Below are 7,384 nucleotides of genomic sequence, written 5' to 3'. Positions count from 1 at the left end.
GAGCCCTTCCAATGCACCAGCTTCTGCTGCACCCAAGTCTCCGCCGGTGACCTCGTTTACTCCTGTGATTCCAGCAACTACCTCTGTGCTAATAACTCAGTTTCCCTAGCCCAGTCATCTCCCAAACCTGCCCATCCAGTGTCTACTATTTGTTTTTGTTCAAATTCAACTGGTGTAAAACCAACCACTGATAGAGACCTAAGGCTATTGATTTTTATAGCAGGCATATAATTTTAATCCTTATTCATTATATGGCTGGATGTCACTTCCTGTATGAATTACTGCAAAAGCACGCTAATTATACTTCAATCCAACTTAAATCTCTCTCCACTGCCCATTTCCCCAGTCCGTCCTACACACTTCAATCTTCAACAAGATTTATCTTCCTTAAGTCCAGTGTTTATGGTATCATTTCATCGAACAGCAGCCTTTAGAAGTTCCCTTCAGTCTACCCAATAGGGACCAAGCTCCTTTATCCCATAGTCAAGGCAGTTGCTATGGTCTCAATGTTTGTGGTCCCCGAATCCCCCCTTTATTCATGTTCAAATTCTAACCCCCAAAGGTGATAGTATTAATAAATGGGAACTTTGAGAGGTGATTAGGACTTGAGAGTGGAGGCCTCCTGAATGGATTTGTGCTCTTATAAAAGAGACACCACAGAACTCTCTAGACCCTTCCACCATGTGAGGTTACGAGAAGTCTGTGACCTGGACGAGGGCCCACACCTGACCATGCTGGCACCCTGATCTCTGTCTTTCAACTTTCAGGACTGTGAACAATGAATTTCTCTTGTTTATAACCTACCCAGTCTGTAGTATTTTGTGATAGCAGCCTGAAGGGTTTAAGACAGCACTCTATGTTCTGGTCCTGAATGACCCTATCTTTATATTCTATGATTCCCTTAAATACCTTTTACTGCCAATTCACTGCCAATACCTTTTACTGCCAATTTACTCATCTATTCAATGTTTATTTCCTGAATATAGCTTATGTTTTTCTACCTTAGTGTCTAAGTTTGCTATCATAATAGCATTAAAGGCAGAAAGCATACACAAACCTTTATATTTTAATATATAAAGAACTCTTGCAAATCAATAAGAAAAGACAACTACTCCAATAGAAAAATGGCAAAGTACATAAACAGACAATTCCAATTGATTTGGTTGGATTTAAATCTACCACCATGCTGTTGTTTTTTTTTTAATTTGTCCTATTTTTGTTCGTTTACCCGCTGATCTTGGATTGAGTATTTTTAGTATTTCATTTTATTTTCTCTTATCAACTATATATTTTTTCAGTAGTTGCACTAAGGCTTATTATATGTATCTTTAACTTATCACAGACTATCTTCAAATAATATTACATAATTTTATGTGTAATGTAAAAATTGTATAGTAGTATACTACCATTTTCCCTTTGCATATCCTTCTTGCTATCGTTGTCATACATTTTACTTCTACACATATCCCACTGTATATTATTACTGTTTTTGTCTTGAATCTATTGTATTAATTAATTAATTAACTTATTTTAAGTAATCTCTATATCCAATGCAGGGCTCAAACTCCCAACTCCAAGATCAAGAATCTCAAGCTCTACTGATTAAGCCAGCCCAGTGCCCCAAAGAGTCAATTATCTCCTTTTTAAAAATATTTAATTATTTATTTATAATTATTTATTTAATTATTATTATTTCAGAGAAAGTGCAAAGAAGGGAGGGGCAGAAGGAGAGGGAAGCACGGAGCCAGACACGGGACTCCATCACATGATCCTGAGATCAGACCCAAATCGAAACCGAGAGTCAGATGCTTAACCCACCATGCCACCAGGCACCCCATAAAGAGTAAACTATCCTTTTTTTTTTTTTTTTTAAGATTTTCTTTATTCATTCATGAGAGAGACACAGAGAGAGAGAGAGAGGCACAGACACAGGCAGAGGGAGAAGCAGGCTCCACCCAGGGAGCCCGACTTGGGACTCAATCCTGGGTCTCCAGGATCACACCCTGGGCCGAAGGCAGGCACCAAACCGCTGAGCCACCCGGCCTGCCCAAGTAAACTATCTTTTAAACAACTTTCTAAAAATGTCTTTTGTTTTTACCTACATATTTGCTATTTCCTTTTTATTTATTTTTTTTAAGATTTTTTTTGTCTATTCATGAGACACACACAGAAAGAGGCAGAGACACAGGCAGAGGGAGAAGCAGGCTCCATGCACCGGGAGCCCGACGTGGGATTCGATCCCGGGTCTCCAGGACCGCGCTCTGGGCCAAAGGCAGGTGCTAAACCACTGCGCCACCCAGGGATCCCTTTGTCGTCATTTTTACATGCGAAATAGTACTGTAGGTTGACACCTTTTTCATTTAGCACTTAAAGGTGTCATTCCATCGTCTTCTGTCTTGCACTGTTTCTTTTCTTTCTTTTTTTTTTTTTTTATTTATGATAGTCACAGAGAGAGAGAGAGGCAGAGACACAGGCAGAGGGAGAAGTAGGCTCCATGCACCGGGAGCCCGACGTGGGATTTGATCCTGGGTCTCCAGGATCGTGCCCTGGGCCAAAGGCAGACGCTAAACCGCTGCGCCACTCAGGGATCCCTCTTGCACTCTCTTTTTTTTTTTTTTTTTTTTAATATTTATTTATTTATTTATGAGAGAGAGAGAGAGAGAGAGAGAGAGAGAGAGGCAGAGACAGGAGGAGGGAGAAGCAGGCACCATGCTGGGAGCCCGACGTGGGACTCGATCCCGGGACTCCAGGATCGCACCCTGGGCCAAGGGCAGGTGCTAAACCGCTGAGCCACCCAGGGATCCCCTCTTGCACTGTTTCTGATGAGAAGTTAATGCTTATATTCGTCTTTGCTTCAGTATATGTAATGTATCTTTTCCACTGCCTTCTTTTCAGATTTCCTTTTTATCATTGGTATTCAGTAATTTGATTATGCTGTGTCCAGGAATAATTTTGTGTTTATCCTGTGTGAGGTTCATCAGATTATTTGGATCTTGGTGTTATTTTTCATTGAATCTTGTGAATTTTATGCCATAATATCTGCAAATATTCTTTTCTGCTCCCCTTATTTTCCAGTGCTCCAAATGACATGTGTAGTTGAATGCTGATATCATCCAGCAGATCACTGAGGCTCTGCTTATTCCCCTTCCAGCTTTCTTTTCTCTCTGTGCTTCCGTTAACATAGTTTGTGTTTCCATGTCTTCAAGTTCACTGATCTTTTCAACTTCATCATCTAATTTTCTGTTAAGGTCATGCAATGGTATTTTTCATGTCTTTTGTATAGCCTCTATATCTTTCCTCATTGGATTTATGGTTTTCTTTAAATATTTGAACTTATAACAGATGTTTTGAAATCTTTACCTAATAATTGCATGATTTTTGTCATTTCTGGGTCTATTTCTACTGTCTAATTTTTCTCCTGGCTATAGGTCACACTTTTTTTTTTTTTTTTTTTTTTTTGCTTATTTGTCTATTTATTCAGTGTTTGGAAAGAACATTGGATGCTGGGCATTGTAAATGTTACATTGTGGAATTTCTGGATTTTATTGTCTTTCTTTAAGAGTATTGAGCTTTGTTCTGGCAGGCAGCTAATTTATTTGCATATCAGCTTGATACTTTTGAGGTAAGTTTTTAAGCTTTGTTAGGGCAGGTCTGGAGTAGCTTTACTCATGGGTTAGTAGAAGTCCACTCCTAAGGCACTGCTTTTTTGAGGTAGCTAATGAATGCTCTGAATATCTGACATAGTCTCTCCAATCTGACTGGTTGGAACTCTAATTTCTTGCATCCCTGTATAAGCTCCAGCAATTATTCACTTTATAATTCTCCTGTAGTTGTTCTTTGCCTAGCAGTTGATTTTTGGCCAGTTTCAAGGAGTCTCCCCTCTCATGCATGCATGTCCAGCCTACTCTTCAGCCAAAGACTCACAGGACCACTATGCAAATTTGTGGAGCTCTTTCTTTGCATAGCTCCCTTCTCTCTAGTTTTCTGTCACAGAATCCAGCCTCCTTGGTCTCCCCAAAATCAAATCTCTGTCTCCTCCGCTCAATGAAACCACAGGACTCTGCTTCGATTTCCCATCTTTGTGCTATAGTCAGAAGAGAATTTATGGGCAGATAGTTGGGATAATTGGAAGATGCACATAATTTGTTTTTTTCTTTCTCTTAGTGATCATCACAATCCTACTCTGCCCTTGCCCAATATCTTAAAACAGTTATTTCATATATTTTGTGCAGTTTTCAAGGAGTGTGTGTGTGTGTGTGTGTGTGTGTGTGTGTGTGTGTGGTGGGAGGGCTAGTCTGATACCAGTTACTTTGTCAGAGTCAGAAATAAGACAATTCAATTTTCACTTGATAGAGAATTCTAGGTTGACATTTTTTCTTTTAGTACTTCAAAGATGTCATTCCGTTGTCTTCTGACTTGTATTGCCATCTTTGTTTTCCTATATGTAATGTTTCTCTATAGGAAATGAATAGTAAAAGAACCAGATACACTTTACTCTTATGTTATTAAGGAAAAAAAAAAAGTTCAGTGTGGTAAGTATGAGGGAAATGGGTACACTCATACTTATGGTGGTATAAACTATTAAAGTCTTCTTGTGGGGACAATTTGACCTAAGATAATAATCATCTAAAATATTTTTCTAGGTACACAGGAAAATAAATATGTATAGAAGAGCTTTTTAATTAAAAAGAAAGAGTCTGCTCCCAAGTGCATCTGCAATTTAAAATGTCCCACGCTTCCCCCCGCAAACTAAGCCCTCCAAACCCCACTAACCCTTAAGTCTTCTTTGATGTGGATATCAGAGGGGAGCAAGTTGGTCGAACTTAGAATTGTTTGCAGATGTTGTACTTAAAACTGCAGAAAATTTTCAGGCATTGTGTACAGGAGGAAGAAGCTTTGGACCCACCACTGGGAAACCTCTGCATTTCAATGGGTGCCCTCTCCATTGAATTATTATTTTTTAAAAGATTTTATTTATTCATTCACAAGAGACACACACACACAGAGGCAGAGACACAGACAGAGGGAGAAGCAGGCTCCCCGTGGGGAACCCGATGCAGGACTGGGTCTTAGGACCCCGGGATCACGACCTGAACCAAAGGCAGAGGTTCAACCACTGTGTTACCCCGGCATCCCTTCTATTGAATTATTAAGAAATTTATGATTCAGGGTATAGACTTCTCATATCAAAATGGGACAGGTAGAGAAAGTACTTATGATGAAAATTTTGAGGATGAAAATTCCTTTTTTAAAAAAGGTTGATTTATTTATTTTAGAGAGAGCGCAAGCATGAGTTGGGGGAGGGGCAGAGGGTGATGAGGAGGAAGAGAGTCTCAAGCAGACTCCTTACTGAGTGTGGAGTCAGAGATGGGGTTCAGTCTCCCGACCCTGAGATCATGACCTGAGCTGAGATCCATTCAGAGACTTAACCGACTGAGCCACCCAGGAACTCCTGAAGATGAAAATTTCTGTTATAAGTATGATCGGGAAGGTTTATTGAGCATTGCAAATGCAGGATGCAATACAAATGGTTCTCAGAAAAAAAAAAAAAACACAAATGGTTCTCAGTTCTTTATCACAATAATTTAGACTCCTCATTTGGATCGGAGACAGGTGGTATTTGGCCAAGTAATTAAAGGAATGGAGGTGGCAAGAATACTGGAAAATGTAGAAGTGAAAGGTGAAAAACTTGCCAAACTGTGCGTTATTGAAAAATGTGGGGAATTGAAGGAAGGGGATGACTGGGGCATATTCCCAAAAGATGGTTCTGGTGACAGTCATCCAGATTAACCTGAGGATGCAGATACAGCTTTAAAAGATGTAGATTAGAAAAAAAATAAAAGATGTAGATTAAATTTTACTAATTAAAAAAATAATAAAATTGTTGACTAATAACAGAAGAATTAAAAAACATTGGAAATGCTTTTTCCAAATCTCAGAACTAAGAGATGGCCATTAAAAAGTATGCACAAGGTTTGGGGCTCCTGGGTGGCTCAGATAGTTAAGTATCTGCCTTAGGCTCAGGTCATGACCTCCAGGTCCGGGGATTGAGCCCCGTGTCAGGCTCCCTACTCACCCGTAGTGGGGAGTCTCCTTCTCCCTCTGCCTCTGCCTCTCCCCCTGCTCATTCTCTCTCTCTCTCTCTCTCTCTCTCTCTTTTTCTCTCTGTATCTCTCTGTCTCAAACAAATAAATAATCTTTAAAAAATATGTAAAAGTTTTAAGATATGTGGAAGGTTCAAAGACTGTCATTGAGAAAGCAGATAGGGACACCTGGGTGGCTCAGTGGTTGAGTGTCTGCCTTCAGCCCAGGGCATGACCCCGGGGTCCTGGGATTGAGTCCCTCATCGGGCTCCCCACATGGAGCCTGCTTCTCCCTCTGCCTGTGTCTCTGTGTGTGTCTCTCATGAATAAGTAAATAAAATCTTTTTAAAAAAAAAAAGGGAGAGAGACAGCAGATAGATCGAAGCAACCTATAGCTTTAAACTGCATGCTGAAAAAAAAAATTTAAAAAATAAATAAATAAACTGCATGCTGAATGTTGGTGCTGAGGAACCCAAGATGTCAAATTGGCAGGGAGCGATTGACAGTTGTTTGGAGGTTCTTGAAATAGACCCATCAAACACCACAGCACTGTGCCCTAGAGCTCAAGGATGTCAAGGATTACAAGAATGATCAAGCGTTGGCTGATTTTAAGAAAGCTCAGGAGACGCCCAGAAGATGAAGCTATCCAGCCGGAATTGCTGAAAGTCAACAAAAGATAAAGGTGCAGAAAGATAAAGAGAAGGCAGCGTATGAAAAATAGTTTACCTAATAAGGAATTTGATTTTACTTAAATATTATGCATCGATTGCATAAAGGCAATAAGAAAATTTAAGGTTTTTGTCTTTTAGATATGATCCTTCATGCGTCTCCTTTGATACTTGAGTTTCTCAGTGTTTACTGTTGGGGAATACCAAAGAGTTCCCTCTTAAATAAAAAGTCTTACAGGGGCACCTGGGGGGGCTCATTTGGTTAAGCATCTGCCTCTGGCGCGGATCCTGATCCCGCAGCCCCTGATGGACAGAGCCCCGCATAGGGCTCCCTGCCCAGCGGAGAGTCTGCTTCTCCCCCTGCCCTCTGCCCCTCCCCCTGCTCCTGCTCTCTCTCTGAGATAGATACACAGATAGATAAATAAGATCTTGTTGTTGTTGTTGTTGTTACAACAAACAAACCCCACAAAAAAACCCAAAAAAAACAGAAAACCCCAAACTAAAACAAAAAGAACCATGTTGGTTACATTTATATAAAATACAATAATAGGGCAGCCTGGGTGGCTGAGCGGTTTAGCGCCTCCTTCAGCCCAGGGCAGGATCCTGGGGCCCAGAGATCGAGTCCCACGTCGG

General features: G+C 40.4%; 1 pseudogene; it reads left to right on the top strand.

Annotated features, from left to right (window-relative positions):
- Positions 1-4,725: 4,725 nt before the first annotated feature.
- Positions 4,726-6,996, top strand: LOC100686273 (annotated as a pseudogene).
- The last annotated feature ends 388 nt before the right edge of the window (positions 6,997-7,384 follow it).

Source organism: Canis lupus, chromosome 10 (genome assembly GCF_011100685.1).
Source record: "Canis lupus familiaris isolate Mischka breed German Shepherd chromosome 10, alternate assembly UU_Cfam_GSD_1.0, whole genome shotgun sequence".
Lineage (NCBI taxonomy): Eukaryota > Metazoa > Chordata > Mammalia > Carnivora > Canidae > Canis > Canis lupus.
Note: the sequence above shows the minus strand (reverse complement) of the source record. Positions and strands in the feature narration are given on the sequence as shown.